The sequence below is a fragment of the Notolepis coatsorum genome (genome assembly GCF_963971535.1).
Source record: "Notolepis coatsorum genome assembly, chromosome: 3".
Lineage (NCBI taxonomy): Eukaryota > Metazoa > Chordata > Actinopteri > Aulopiformes > Paralepididae > Notolepis > Notolepis coatsorum.
The window spans coordinates 28,399,318-28,416,785 of NC_140167.1; positions in this window are offsets into that span (position 1 = coordinate 28,399,318).

Sequence of the window (17,468 nt, forward strand, 5' to 3'; positions counted from 1 at the left end):
AGCTAGTATGAAACATGCCTATTTTCAGATAATGAATTAGAATCATGAGTGCTTATTATTATTATATATTTTTTTACAATAAAGTTTCATAAAAATCTTAGTCAAACCTTTAGTATTATGGATATTAAACATGCTGGCAGAGTACATGCATCCATGTTGTTGTGAACATTTTAATTAAATAAAGACATTTCCTATCCATAGTCGCTGTGGGAAAGAATAAAATAAAAATTTTAATAAATTCCCTACCTACCCATGGCCTTAACTGACAACCAACAGGAAACAAACAATATTTTCTTTTATGCCTAATAAAATAATGTATGACTGAAGTGATGGAGACCATGCATGTTTGAAGGCAAACAAAGGCAAATACTCCTCAGATAGCACAGCAACCAGAATAACTGAAATACTGGCTGGTGATTTGATTAAACAGTTTTGTGATAGAATAAAAAAAATGCACAGTGCATTTCCATAGCTGTGGATGAGTCCACTGACACCACTGAGAAGCCTATGTTCTGAAGAACCGTTCATGTTCTGAAGAACTGTTCATGTTCTGAAATGTTATTGCTAAAGATTGAGAAGATTGGATCAGTTGTACTTTTTTTTGGAATACTTGAAACCCTTTTTTTGTGGAATATTTTATGCAGCCCAGCCTCACCCAGACTCTACCTCCAGCGGCCCCCAGGTAAATTGAGTTTGAGACCCCTGATGTAAATTAAAGGAGAAATTGACTGAAGATTATTTGTTCTTTAAACACAGTGTTATTATATTGTTCACGTGTGTAAGAAAGGGGCACACCAACATTATGGGAAATGCACTTACTGTCTTCTCCAGAGTCAGAAAAGAAGATAGATACCAATTTCAGTATAAAGCTAGCCGGCTGCAAGCTTTAGCACAAATTATTTTGAAAGAGATACGGACAAGCTGTTGGCTAAAAACAAAACTCTCCCAGAGTTTTTAAACTAGGCTAGTGGTCCGTATCTGGTTCCCTTCATTTGTGCTAAACTAGGCTAGCTTGCAGCCGGATAGCTTTCTACTAAACACACAGAGAGGAAATCGGTATCTATCTTTCTTGTCTGATTCTGGAGAAGACGGCAATTATGGGCATTTCCCATAATGTTGGCATGTTCCTTTAAACAAAGCTCGGGTCACAAAAATGCCAATTCCACAATCTTATCAAATAACGTCTGTAAAAATGTAATTGGGCCAATAGCAGCTGTGCTTTTTTAAAACCCATATCAGCAGATATACTGACGTCCTGCCGCTGGTGCATACCTTGCTGTCATTGTGCTTGAGGGGGGCAGCTATATTGAAGTTGAACTACATAGAATAGAATAGAATAGAATAGAATAGAATAGAATAGAATAGAATAGAATAGAATAGAATAGAATAGAATAGAATAGAATAGAATAGAAATATTTTATTATCCCATGGGAAATTTGACACTGCAAATCGCTCAACATTTAAACATTTAGACAGAACAGGTCACGAATTAGAATAATAAAACAAATCAAATCAAGTTGCCTAGGATAAGAGTAGAGTAAAATAGAATAAAAATGGAATAAAATATACAGTAAATAAATACAGTAAAAATATACTGAGGTCTACAGTATGTGTAGTATTGCACAGTGCTGTTTCGAACTAAGTCCAGGAAGATGGTAACTGCCACTCTGTGTTCAGTGATGCAGTGAGGCACCGTGATGATGCATTGTATAGTCTGATGGCTGTTGGAATGAAGGACTTCACAAGGCTTGTTGACTGGGGAGAGAGTTATTACGGTAGCTAGTACAGAGACATGGCAAAACAAATACTTTTCTTGTACTTTATTGTGATTCTATCACAAGGAATACATTGTGAGATGAGAAACGAGACCCTTACAGACAGCTGTTTTCAGACCCTGAAGCTGGTTTCAGACCCATTGGGAAGCATAGGTAGTCTTACAGGTCAGGCTAGGTTGGCTTGGGAATGGAGAGAGAGGGGGAAGGCAGAGAGACCACGGCATCCAGCAGAGGAAGTAGTCCAAAGCGCAAGCGTTTATAAAAAAAAAAATCTAAATAAAATACAGTAAACTGTTCATTTCAATATTAAAGGGATATGCCACCCATTATAAGATATTACACACCTATATTATTATTGGGCCCCAGGACAATATTGGTGAATATGTGAACCACTTTCCCCTAAAACTAGAAATCAAGAGAGCGAGTTCACAAATGAGGTTTATATTCTAGTATTGTTAAATACCAGAATTCTATACCAGAATTTAAACCTTGTTTGGTAGTAAGAGGGAGTTCACACATAAATGTTACAGGCCGACAAAATCATACAGAACTAATTAAAATGTACCTATTGGTAAATTACCTGGAGGCAGGCTATTTGCTTGTAAGGTTTGGACGAGCTATGGACATACAATCCCCCATAAGGATGAGGCATCCAGCAGCTATAGGCAACTCAATGCTGTTATCCGTCCACTGAAATCCTCCCTTGAGCGGTGCGGCCATAATCAGGGCTTTAGATGGCCATGCTGGACAGATTTTCATTTGGTCCTTTGTATCAAGAGAATCTCACCTGGGCTATGGAGTGGAGGCCAGAGGGGAACGGACCTCGCTGGCCCGGCCTGGCGCCCCTGGCTCTAGAGAGATGGCCTTCCTCTCTAACCCACGCTCTCATTCACAGACATCATTCATGTGCAAATCACCGGGGGCCTATTGTTCACCCTATGCGCTTTCAGATACTTGCTGCTGAATCAAGCAATAATGTAATGGCAGGGCTCAAGATATTTTTTGTGTAGTGGGAACGTGATAGTAAGACTAATAAAGAGCCCTCAGATATATTTGTTCAGAGGTGGAGATAACTAATTGTAACTAACTAATTACAACTATAGATGCTAAATTCACATTCTACTACATTTAGCAAATGAAATAATAGTGGCACTATTTTTGAGTGCTTTCAAAAGTATTTTTTTTATCGTTTTCTCACATTTTTACTTGAGTACATTTAATTGTTGTCATTATGGCAGTGAGAGTGAGTACCTGCTCACAGTGGAAACAATGTTTTGTTTCTACATGAGTTCAAACTTGTCACACCATATCCATATCTGATGATTTATATTATAAATGTACGGAAGGTTAACCCTTTCACTATCACACTACAGAAGGTTCACCCTTTCACTACCACACTACAGAAGGTTAACCCTTTCACAACCACACTACAGAAGGTTAACCCATTCACTCGTACACCTACTGTAAATTGTACCTAAATTGCACCTCATCCCATTTCTGCCTTGCACTATATAGTATTGTATATTAGTACACTGCATAGTATTGTGTATTGTATATTATATGGTAACTCAGTTACGTCTATTCTGCATCGAACATTGTACATATGTCTATACTGAACACTGTGACCTCATTTTGTTACTTCTAATTTACATACTATACTATGTTATCTTATTTCATACTTATCTTATCTTGTCTTGCACAGTCTCTGGAGCGTAACAGTAAGAAGCATTTTGTATAAAAGTATTCTGTATTTCTGTATGACAACTATTAAAGAAACTTGAAACTTGAAACTTGAAACCACACTACAGACGATTAACCCTTTCACAACCACACTACAGAAGGTTAACCTTTCAATACCACACTACAGACGGTTCTGTAGTGTGGTAGTGAAAGGTTAACCTTCTGTAGAGTGGTAGTGAAAGGGTTAAAGCAATGAATCATACAGACATGAGCACAGAACGAGGCTAAGGTATACAAGATACAAGATACAAGAGTTTTATTTGTCACGGCATACAGGTATACAGTGTATAGATTGCAGCCTATAGTTGGGCATCAGGTCACTCGGCTTGGAGATGGAAGCGCGATGACACGCTGCACACCGGCTTATCTGCTTCTAATTCAGCACGTCGTCCAAGGACACACACACTAACCGTAGCCAAAGTAAATATTATACAACCAACTCTCTTGATCAGTATAACAAAAAGAAAAAAGATTGTTTAACTCTATATAATGGTGCCTGATGTCTTTGAAAAGGTCCAGGCTTGTATAATGAAAAGCACAGCCTTTTGTCTCGTTAACGCACATACCAAAAGAAGCTGCAGAAGAGGCCGCATCAGAATGAATGAATATTTAATTTAGGCCCTATTGAGGAAGAGGATCAAAATGACCTTGATAAAAATAAAAGTGGGGCAGGGGAGAATGGCACAACACTCGAGAGCTGCAGCTTGTCCGGCGAGCGGGAATACATTACACAAACATCCAGTATGCAAATAACAGGCCCAAACCATATCATTGTTGGTGAGTGTGTTTAAACTTACTTTGCCACTTGCTTTCATCTGTGTCTTCTTCCACTTACAGATAATCCCAAATTCTTTCGAGAACAAAAAGAGCGAAATGCATAATTTTCATGGCAAAGCCAGGCGACCAAGTGAGGGAGAGACTTTGATAGGCTATTCAAGAAGAAACTGTTAAAATGTTTTAAAAAGTAGTGCACCGTGATCTCAAAAGGTAATTTTGTAAACATATATTTAGATGCAGGGTTCCACAATTTAGGAACATGCATCATTCACAAGCACAAGACACCGGTCGCAGAACATATAGTGTTAAAATTACTTCTTTCTGTTCAAAGATGTTTTCAATCAATTCCAGACTGTGAGTGAGCATGACCCTCCACTCAACCTCCCAGACAATCGTGGCAGCCAACAGTATAGAGCTACAAAATGGCAGGATTGTGATTTATTGATGGGAGCCCATTTAAACGACATGTATATAATTTTTTTTTTTAAACTTAAAAACTTAGTTCTATAAAGAATGTTGTTACCAGCTTACTTTCTAAAGCCTATTGTCTGTATTGAGTATTGATGTTATTTTGTGTATTCTGCAACCTAGAACCATGCATAATTTATGAACCGCAGTTACAGCTGGTGTACAATAGTTGTATCACATGACATGATATAAGGTTGTGTATTCACCAGAGTATATCTAGCAGTTTTCCAGCGGAAATACAGATACTAATAGATGCCCAAGGTCAAAACTGTGAAGCACAATTACCAGGTACTGTACGTCTATAATATAGACATATTTCTTTCAACTGAAAACCAGTCGGAATTAAACGAATGATGGATAAGCAACATATCTATTTATTAGACACATACGTGGGGAATTAACTTCTCAGGTTCAAGGCAGACAGCACATTTAAAAAACAACAAAGGAAAATATGTGTTGTTCCCATGGAAATGTTCCAGGCAGTAGCCTTCTGTTGAGGACCGGTGTTGTGCCAAAATCCTACTCCCTGCCACAATCCCACTCCCCCCACTAAAACGGTACAAATTCAATAACTCGCGTGACTGACGGACATTTCCCGATAGCGCGATATCTCCGAACTCATCCACGTTGTTTACCTTACCTGTGCTGTATATAAGTACATTATTATGAAACTGTACATAATTATGTATATTAATATGTAAAACTATGAATTAATTAATTAATATTAATAAACTACTCAGACAGTGACTGACGCCCCATAACAGCAGCAGCACGATATCTCCGAACGCATTAATATGAAACTGTACATACTATGTATATTAATATGACTGTCTGAGACAGTGACTGACGCCACAGCAGCACACAGCGCCCCATACCGTTTTAGTGGGGGGAGTGGGATTGTGGCAGGGAGTAGGATTTTGGCACAAAACCGACAATAGAGCTCAACGATTGCATAGGAAAAACGTCATCCAACTACTTACTCAAATTCTTTGTGATAAGAAAATGTCTACTTGAAAATATGGGAGAAGGCGATTTGGCTGATATTACTGTACAACCTTGGGGTAAATATATGTGTACACTTAGGAACATGGTCTGATCAGAAAACATAAATAAAGTACTAATTGACCACAGGAAAATATTTACACAATGTTCTTTATGTTATAGCCATAAGTAATATATTTACGTATTGTATAAGTAAAATATTTATGTATTGTACTGTATCTGCAAAAGTAACTTAAAACAAACGTATTCAAGTATAAACATCATAACCATGTCACAACAGCAGTTATAATGTATATTATCATCAATACGTTAGTTTACCAATAGGTTAAAGTGTTATTAGATAGATTTTCGTTTTTCGATTGTTTTGGTCGCGAAAGTCGACCATTTTGGAAAAATTTAACGTCGGGAATAGTAGTTCTTTTTAGTCATTTTGAAGAGGACACCGAGAGCTTTCGATGAGCGTTGACATTTTTCCGAACGACACTTCCCAAAGGCCTCTATGGGGCTTCGGGAAGATATTATGGGGAGATATTCTTTTTATATCTTATTACTCGGGAGTCGGGATAATAAACCACAAAACTTAACGTCATTGGCATTGGCAGTTCGTTTGTCTCCCCTATTTCTAGCATGTAGCAACAATCAGATTTGAAATTAGTTTCAAAATGGTGGCACCCTGGCAAAAATAAAAAAGCTACTGTACATGCAGTAGATTTCATTATCTGTTCTTATGCACGCCTGGTGATACTAAATCCAAATTGAACTCGGGCATTTGAAATATAAGATTTGGCACAATCCATAAATGTGCGAATTGGCTATAATAAGGTAATTTATAAGCCTGCTATTCTATATTCTATAATAATATTTCAAATTGCATTGGTCCGGATGGGATAATTCAGTACTGTATCTACAAAACCTTCTGTTTAATCATCTTCCCTTTATTAATTTCCTTAGATTATTTGTACACATGATCTCAAGAAGGTACTGAATGAGATCAGTGGCAGTTTTTCATGTTTGGTAATTTTTAGCATGGTGTTATTCACTGTCAAAGATGCAAAGAAAAATCATAATTCATATTCTCCTTTGTTTCATCACAATTTAAGGAAGCCTAGTAATAGACACAATATTTCTGACCCTGGGAATACATTCACTGAGGTCCCTAGATACCAAGAATATGCAAATGGCCCTTGTAGAAGTGGAGCAATATTCCATTTACTTAGGTATGTATTTTAGGCGGATTTTCAGAAAATAGGGCTCCGGGCTTAAGAGGTTAAGTGAGTCAAGCACAGCCACAAGCTAAGGGTTGAGTAACACTTCAACAACTCCGAACCTCGACACATGTGCCAGGGCATCCAGGCCATTACGGATTATAAACCCACCAACAACTCTCCCCCAACCACTGACCCCTCCCTCCCCGATGAGCTCAATAACCCTTACGCCCGCTTTGACAGGGACAACCAGGAGGCGCCCATCAAGGCTGTTCTCCCTGCTGACCACTCTGTCCCCCACCGACGTGTGTGCTGCACTGAGCAGGACTAATGCACGTAAGGCCGCTGGCCCTGATGGTATCCCTGTTCATGTGCTCAGGACCTGTGCTGAGCAGCTGACTGAGGACCTACAGTAACCGACATCTTCAACCTGTCACTAGCCCAGCCAGTTGTTTCCGCGTGCTTCAAAACCACCTCCATCGTGCCGGTGTCAAAGCACTCCTCTGCAGTGAGCCTTAATGACTTCTGCCCTGTTGCACTCACCCCCATCATCATGAAGTGCTTCGAGAGGCTGGTCCTTGCTCATCTCAAATCTCAAACCTTTCACCCTCACTGGACAAATACCAATTCGCCTACCATCAGGACAAGAGCACGGAGGAGCACGATCTCCTCAGCGCTACAGAGAATGTTGTTTGTTGACTTTAGTTCAGCGTTCAACACCATCATCCTCCAAACTCATCACCAAACTCGGTGACCTCGTGGAAATCAAGGACCTCGACATCAACCCCTCCATCTGCAACTGGATACTTGACTTTCTAACCAACAGACCCCAGTTATGCCACATCAATGTGGAACGCCCTACCCAAAGCTGTAAAGGAATGTGAATCACTACCCACTTTCAAAACCACTCTCAAAGAACACCTACGGGAGACTGCAATTCGAAACTGGCCCCTGTAAATGTCCTAACCCAACCCCCTCCAATGTACAGTAAATGACCAAGTATGGTTTTTGTCAATATTCCAATGTACAGTTTTGCTTAGTTGTACAGTATTCCCCACCCTACCTACCTCCTACCTACCTCCTACCCAACCCCCCCCCCCCCCCCACCAACCCAACCTCCCCCAATGTAGTTTTTACGTCAAATGTATATACTCTCTTTTCTGGACTCTTTTTGTATCACAAACAGTACTGTATTTGCAAATCTGGTATGTCATAAATGTATAGATGTAGCAGTACTGTCTATCTGTATGTCATGTATGCCATATATGTCCTGATGAATTGAAAATGGGGGACCCTGATGTAAACAAGACGAAAGTCTTTCTCTGGTCTCCATCCCCTTAACAATTGTGTGTATTGAGCTGTACTGTATTGTACCCATTCTGCAATCTGTTAATAAAGTTTTCAATCAATCAATCAATCAATGTTATGTCATTCAACAAACATTTGACTGATGTGGGCACTTATTTGACAGGACATATACAGGGGCCCCCATTATTAATAATGATTGTATTTTTACATTGAGCCCAGTTTACCTTTCAGCCCTTTTCTACAGGTGAGGTATATGATGCTTTACACGCCATTGGAGTTCAACTGGTGAGAATAATTTTTCTGAAACTGGCTGCCCCATTTATCAATTGCAAAATGTATCAATTGACACATATATTCAACAAGTATATTTTTTACATTTAGTCATTTCTACCTTTCATACCTCAGCATGACCCTGCACTAGAATCTTCTCCTGGTCATGAGCATCCCATAATGGGTCCTGCTGATCACTCCTCCTATACTTCTGTTATTATGTTGTCTGCTTTTACTCTGTCTGATCTCCCTCTATCGTCTATTACTTTTAATATAGAAGTCATGATTTCTGATAGGGTTCATGATCATTACCCAACACATTGGCCTACTGTACAGTAAATCACTCCAACTTAATATCAGTCACTTTACAGCCTTCTATTTCCTTGTCACTTGAGTCAGATTCCACTTTTTTTTTTAAATAATAATCCACGTACCTTTGAAGAAAAGAACGGTTTGGGATTGATTCACCTGAACATTAGAAGTCTCCTTCAGCACCAGAAGTTGGACCATCTTAAAATACTGGTAGCACAAGCTGATCCAGATATATTGGTCATATCTGAGTCCTGGTTGAAGAAATCAGATAGTGACTCCACAATAGATCTACAACATTTTGTTGTGTTTAGAATTGATAGGGTAGGTAGGGGTGGTGGGGTAGTTATTTATGTTAAATCTTGTTTTTCTGCCTCTGTTGTGAATGCTGTCACTATCCCAATGTGTTTTGAAGTACTTGTTTTAAAGGTTGCGTTTGGGATAAACAATTGTATATATGTAATTGGTGTCTACAGACCCCCTTCTGCTGATGCTAGCTCTTTAGATAGATTAGCTGAGCTCCTTTCGCAGTATATTGACTCTGAGGTGATTGTCATGGGTGATTTTAATATTGACTGGTTGAGTGGTGCTGCAAAGCACCTTAAAGAAATCAGTGGTAAGCTCTGGTCTTTCCCAGCTAGTTACTGAGCCCACCAGGCCAAACCTAAAAAATACTATAGGTCTACCTTATTGATCTTATTTTTGTGAATAAATATGACAGGATTTTAGCTTGTGGGGTTTTTGACTTAGGCATATGTGACCATTGGCCTACAGCCTGTGTAAGAAGCACGAGACTGCCAAAAACAAGATCTCATACAGTTTTAAGGAGGAATTTTTTTTTATCTTTTAGATGATAGGTCTTATTTTTTTTAATACTTATTGTAACATTGAAATGTATGTTCAGTTAGCCCTGGACTCCTTTGTAAATACATTTAATTTATTAGTTGACAAGCATGCTCCTTTTAAAAAGGTATAGTAATACCCTGGTTTTCTCAGGAATTGTCAACCCTAATTAAAGACAGAAATGCTGCATGGTCTAGGACCAGGCGTTCTGGAGTACATTGGCTTTCTTTTAGGCAAATTAGGAACTAATTTAGTAGTAACAAAATCTAAAACTGATTACTGTATCTGGAGTTGGTTACAAACTCATACTCTAATCTGGCAAAATGTTGGAGTGCGGTGAATATGAACAAAATAAAATCATCTAATTCTTTACCCTCTCATATTAAAGTTGATAACTGTGTGATCCCTGAGCAAAGTGCAATTTGTATTGCCTTGAATAGGCATTTTGCAGAGGCTGGTAATTTATTTAATAGGAACTATAATGGACCTTGTCCTGCTGATTCTGATTGTTTGTACCCTGTGGGCTTTCACTTCACATTTCTCCTTTCAACCCTTTTCACAGTCAGCTGTATTTGATGCTTTGCAATCAATAGATTCAAAGTGTTCTACAGGTGAGGATAACTTATTTTAAATTGGCTGCACCAGTTATCACTGAGCGTATATTTTTTATCTCCTCAGGTAGATTTCCTCTAGCTTGATTCCTTTACATAAGGATAATAATCTTTCACATCGTTTCTGTGATGCTCAGTGGCTTGCCAAATTGGCATACATGGCAGATATTTTTGAGCAATCGGGGTCTTCAGGGGAAGTCAGTGACACTTTTTTGCTTCTGCGAAGCAACATCACCCATCTCATTAGGTAAGTGATAACGTTATCTGTTTCCAGTCTCTCTCTCTCTCAAATCCATTCTGAGACAACAGATTCAGTGCGCACTCCGCAAGTCTCTCTCTCTCGCTCTCTAAGCTATAAGCGGAAACATGCGCAAGCGCACATCCCATCTCCGGTCTTTATTTTATATTGTAGCGACCCTGGGATTTGGGTGGTTGGTCAGTCGAGCTGCCACTCTGCACTCCGCCATCCCGGGGCTGGCGGCGACGCTATTGGTCGCGCCGGCCGCGGGTTGACAGAGTCGAGAGTGCATGGGCTGACCTGGGGAGGCTATAAGAGGGTGGAGCACCTGGGGTGCGGCCTCTTGGGGCATGGGAAATGGTAGCGATGAGTCTTATACTGCAACCTGCAAGTGAGAAGTGTTGTAATAAAGACCTGAACTGAGAACTATCAACCTGCCTCGAGAGTCGTGAATAACGTGGTGCTAAACACATTTTAGAAACGTTACATTGGTGTCAGAAGAAAAAAGAAGAGAAAGAAAAAAACGCTTCGCTCGGCGTCGGAAGGGGTTCGCCGGAGGTGTGCTAGCTTAGCGTAGCCTAGCTTAGCTGCAGTTAGTTGGCTAGCTAGGCGCAGCGGCATGGACATCTGCGACGGATCGAAAGAGGACTGAGAGAAAGAAGAAGACGGAGAGGAGGGGCCGGAAGAAAGTCGACGGAGGTGTGCTAGCTTAGCGAAGTCTAGCTTAGCTGCAGTTAGCGGCTAGCTAGGCGCAGCGGCATGGATATCGCCGGCGGGTCTAAAGATGACGGAGAGGAAGAAGGAATGTACGGGTGGTCAGGAGACATGGACGAGGACGTTGAGAGCCATGAGGAGGGTTCCACGGAGGCTTCGCGGGGTGCCATTTCCCGCCGGATGGGGGTCAGAGTTGACCCGGGAGGTGAGCAAAGATGGCGGCGCCCATGGCACATGGCGTGCTTGACGGCATGGACGACCGGAGGACCTGGGGAGCCGCTTCGGGGGTTGGCCAAGGACATTGGTGGCCTGGCCCGGCGGGCATGAGGACATGTGCCGAGTGTGCGGAGCACACAGCGAACTGTGTACGGTGTACGGGGTACTGTGAACTGTGTACGGGGTACTGGGTACGGAATCATCCCTATGTTCCCCAGGTCCTATGTTCCCCGGGTCCTATGTTCCCCGCTTGATTGATTAATTGATTGAACATTTTATAAATTTTTATTATTTTATTAATGTCCGCCTTGTTTCGAACTGGTTAAGCTTAGGCCCTCTTTCGAAGTTGGTTAAGGTTAGAGTTTGGAATCAGGGCTGGTGGTCTAAAATTTTCAATCAATCAATCAATCAAGCGGGGAACATAGGACCCGGGGAACATAGACATGCTCCCCTGGGTACTGTGAACTGTGTACGGGGTACTGGGAACCGTGTGGGTCTGGGTACTGGGTAGGTCTGTGTACTGTGTGGGTTGGATTTAGCAACTGTGTTTAGCAGGTATTGGGGTAGGGCTAGCAGTTAGCGTAGCGTCGCCCCCGGTGCTTAGGTGTAGCCACTGGCAGCGTCGTGTAGCTAGCTGCGCATAGCATTGTGTGGGGTGGGAAGCAAGACGTCTCTGTTATTGGGGAGGGCGTCTCTGTCGGTCTGGGAACAGGAGGACGCGAGCAACCTGGAACCAATGGGATTTGGTGGTTGTCGTCTCTTGGGGCCTGACAGAGAGGGGAGCAGTCGGTAACCAACAGAGCACGACGGGGCTAGCAGCGAGCGTGGTGTCGTAACCGGTGGTTAGGTATAGCCACCGGAAGTGTCACGTGGCTAGCTGCTGGCCTAGCATTGTTGTGGGGGGTAATTTAGTTGACTGTGGGGGGTTTGGTTTGTCCCTTGGGACGAGGGACTTTGTTGTGGGGGGTAATGTAGCGACCCTGGGATTTGGGTGGTTGGTCAGTCGAGCTGCCACTCTGCACTCCGCCATCCCGGGGCTGGCGGTGACTGAAATGGTAGCGATGTGTCTTATACTGCAACCTGCAAGTGAGAAGTGTTTTAATAAAGACCTGAACTGAGAACTATCAACCTGCCTCGAGAGTCGTGAATAACGTGGTGCTAAACACATTTTAGAAACGTTACAATATATACGTTTGATGTTTATTTATTTTTCCTGTTTGCATACGAGGTGGTCCACATAAACAAATAAATTGGGAACCGCTGCTCTACAGGATGCCCTTGCTAGTCTTAAATTGGTTCTTAACTCAATCAGCGCCAGAGGGCGCTGTGTAATGTGTGGCTAAAAGGCCAGCGTTCTAAAGTATAGGAATACGTGGCAGTGTTTGCAGGGCTATAACTATATTATAGCTATGGATACAATACTATTGCCCATTTGACATTGAGTATCTATCGTTCAATATGTGAAAAAATAAATAAAAATGTCATCCATACATTCCCGTTTTATACCGTGGCAATTATAAGTAGGGTTTTAGGGTAATTCATGGGAGGCTGGATATAGCCCCCAACGTGTATTATACTAAATCCATTGGCGTTCCGTCCCTACACACTTTACAATAAAAAAATCAAATGCATATGATAGGTATTATGTTCCATCATAAATGCATGAAAGGGTGGGGGGGGGGGTCGTTTTTCAATGCTTTGATCGTCACCAACGGAATACGTTATGGACTAGTGTTACACACATACGCTCGGATCGCAATGAAGGCATGCTTTGATCAACGCAAGATTGATATCATATAGCCCTTACCTTGACTAGGATGTGCCCCAAAAAGAATATTCCAATTATCTGATTGCGAGTCCCAGTATTGGTGTCGATTGTGTCGCCAACATAATCCGCCATACATCATCCATCTGGAGCATTTGACGCTCCTCAAGCCGATCGGGACAACCGCTCCCCTTGCCTGACATGGAAAAGTCCGCCCGGACCTATATAATCGACGCACAGCCCAAGACACAGAGTTTTCAAAGGGTGCTCAATACCGCCACCTGGTAGGATGCGGCCGGTATTGCACTTTTGGGATCTCAGACTCATTCCCTATGAATATCGAATAAAAGAAATAACGATGAAAACCCAACTTTTCTCAGGTATGGCGCTCAAGCGTCGGCAAGTTAACCCGACTTTATTCGAGTATGGCGTCCATTGAGTTAATGCTAGTAAGACAAAGTTTATGTTGTCAAGAGCCAAAAATATTAACTTTGATGTGCGGATATCTACAGTCAGTGGCTCTTGTATAGAGAGAGTCACTGAGTATAAATATCTTGGCCTGTGGCTTGACGAGCAATTTACATTTAAGTTCCATGTGGACAATCTTGCCTCTAAACTGCGACAGAAAATTGGTTTCCTGTACAGAAACAGATCCAATTTTCCTCTATTTAGTAGAAAAATAATAGTTGAATCAGTCTTCTCATCAGTCTTGTATTATGGTGATGTAATTTATAGGCATGCTGCGGCATCAACTCTTAAACCTCTGGATTCTGCATATCACTCAGCTCTTAGGTTTATTACTGGTGACAGATATGATACTCACCATTGTGTCCTGTATGATAGGGTGGGTTGGCCTTCTCTTACAGAAAGTCACAACAAACACTGGTATTTATTTATTTTTAAAGCCCTTATTGGTAAACAACCTGTTTATATCTCTTCACTGTTAGATTGGAATATTGGAACCTATTCAATTCGATCGAATTAATGGATGGATAGGGTCCCTCAAGTTTGTTCTAGGGAAGTCAGCTTTTTCCTTTGATGCCTCTAACTCATGGAATGTCCTTCAACTCTCTGAGTTGACCGTCTGCGATCTCAGACACATTCAGTACAGCATGCACAAGGTGCCTCGATGGATTATGAATGGCAATAGCGAATAAAAGGAAAACCGAGACAAAAACGTAGATCTACGTTTCCGGCACTCAACCGCTGGGCCACAGAAATGTAAATCTACGTGAACGGCAACCAAAGGGTTAAGAGGTTAAAGGTAAAGTGCAAGGATTGTCTTGAGCCTCTGCTAGCTGCTCTTACCGACATTAAGACTGGGATGGACCTAAACTTCCTCAACCTGAACACATTCTGTGCCATAAACGTCTTTTTAGGTTTCTGGGCGCTGATCGTTGAGTGCCATAAACGTAAAAAGTAGTTTTTGGATCGTTTGATCTTTTTACTTTGATCCCCGCTCTACACAGTTGCCCAGAGCGATCTGCATAATTTAGGCATGTCCTGACACATTGGAACTGCATTCTGATCGACTATCACCAGGTGGCAGTATCGTCCCATGTCTGAACTAAAACTCTTGACTTGAACTGCATGGGGCTCTGGGCTGATAGTCAGCTTCACTCAGTTTCTCCTCGCGAGTGGCCCCTCCTTCTCCTGGGACAGAAATGCACAGTCCTCGCCTCGGGATTCCGTTGCATAAGCGTATTTGACCATCGAAACGTGTAGACATATACACTGGTAATCGCGATGGCGATGCGATCACTTGGAATTATTCTTTTGAAATACCTTCTGGCTAAGGTAAGGTACATTCTATGTCTATTTTACCTAATCTGAAACGTGTTTTTCTAACGATCACAGTTGTGTTTCATCGGACGAAAAACATGCTCTGCAAACGCGTTTTGAGTTAAAACAACCCCCCCCCCCTTGATGATTTTGTGATGATACATATATACAAGTCATATACCTTTGATATGGGAGTATTCTGGGTTTCAGGGGATCAGCCAGAACGGTTTGGGCTTATTGCACATAACATGTTTTATCTCACGATCTATGAAAAAAGACTTATCTTGGAAATGTGCGATGTTTAGCGTGTAATAAACTACAAACTACAGCGTGTGGAAACAAACTATTATTCCCATGCTGGACTACAAGGAATGTTTGTCGAAATGGGCCACACCGTGTCTCTACAGCTATAATACAGAACACAAACACAGCTTCGCAAACATAGTGCAACGACCACGGAAACTACTAGAAAGGCTGGTAAATTAACCAAACAGCGCAGCACTCAAAGTGTTAATGACGGTAAGACAGAGGTTATTGTGTTTGGGCATCTGGACTGTTTAAAAAACTCTGCTAGTGTTTTAGGGCCCCTCGATGCCAAAAAACTATCTTTTATCAAAAGCCTTGGTGTCACTTTTGATAGTGATTTTGATTTTTGACAGACAAATTGGGTCTGTAGTTAAAGGCTCCTTTTTTCAGTTGAGGCTTTTGACCAAAGTGAAGCCCTACCTCTCTCCCAATGACCTGGAGAGGGTTATCCATGCCTTCATATCATCTAGGCTGGATTACTGTAATGCCCTGTATGTGGGTCTAGACTAGCTCTCCCTGCGACGCCTGCAGCTAGTGCAGAACGCTGCTGCACGCGTCTTAACCGGCACAAAGAAGCTTGAACACATCAAACCAGTGCTGGCTTCCCTGCACTGGCTCCCTGTTTGCTTCAGGCTTGATTTTAAAATGGCGATGTTTGTGTTTAAGGCATTAAATGGTCTGGGTCCTCAGTACCTAGCTGAACTTCTCCATGCTTGCACCCCAGCTAGAGCACTGAGGTCATCAAACAAACTACTTTTAGATGTCCCAAGGCTAAAAACAAAAGGTGACCGAGCTTTTGCGGTGGCTGCCCCTAAATTGTGGAACAGTCTTCCAATACAAATTAGGTCTGCTCAGACCCTAGAGAATTTAAAAGCTCAGCTACTCACCTGTTTTTCATTGGCGTTTTGAGGCTTGGTAAGACCTACATCCCCGGTCTTGTCGTGATTGTTTTAATGTATTGCAGCTTTTGATTTTGTGTATAATGTATTTAGTATTTTTCTGTTTTTATATTGTAAAGCACTTTGGTGCAACTTCGGTTGGTTTTAAATGTGCTATATAAATAAAGTTGACCTTGACCTCTCCATCATCACCTGGTTTCCTGTGGTCACGGTCAAGGCCAAGCTGCAGCGGGTGATAGGCTGTGCCCTTCCCTCCCTCGAGTCCCTATATTCCACCAGGGCCTTGATAGGCCATACGGTGAAGGCTGAGAAGTGGCTAGAAAACGATTCTCGTTCCCACCTCGGCGGACTACACAATTTTCACTCTGGGCTAAAGATCTATTGGTGTAGATTTAGGAATAAAAAGTTCTCCATTTAAAATCCTGCCCGTCTTGCGCAATCAGAATTTTAAAGTCGGGACTAGATCTTTCCTCGCGAACGGATACTTGGTCACCACAGAGTTTTATTTGACGTAATTTGTGCGAGTTCGGCCACGTATATTGTGCTCGACCAATAGCAGCTCTCTTTGTTGCGAGGACAAATGACATCCACAGATTAACGTTACATCAGAACAGGATGAAAATGGACAAAAAACACCTTCTAAAGTTCGCAAAAAGGTTTCTAAACAATGTTATATGCATCTCACGTCCGTTCAGAAAGAACGTGTACAAGATTTTACACAGACACGGTGGGATAAATATAGGAACTGCGTTGAACGGTGGCTTAACCTACCAGGCCAGAATCATACCATTGTGGAGACATACACACATTGTTTAGAGATCGATTTGTGTCATAAATGTCATGCTATATATCTGTATGTCGTATGTCATAAATGTCATGATGAATTGAAAATGGGGGACCCTGATTAGATTAGATTGTACTTTATTGTCATTATATTTGCATACAATGAGATTTGGGACTCAAACCTAAGGTGCAGTAATAAAATCACAAGTAATAAAAGAGAAACATAAAATCCTATACAGAAACATTAAATGCTATACAATAAGACAATGTTACAGTCCTGTACAATATACAAAATAACAACAATATACAGAATAGCAATACACAAATAACAATCACAGTGTCAGACGGTAGTGGGTCGGTATTGCACTGTGGATATTGCACATCAGGATGTTGCACAGTGTGGGAGGAGGGGGAAAGGTGAATTACCCTAGACCAGTCTACCTTTGATGGTCTTAGC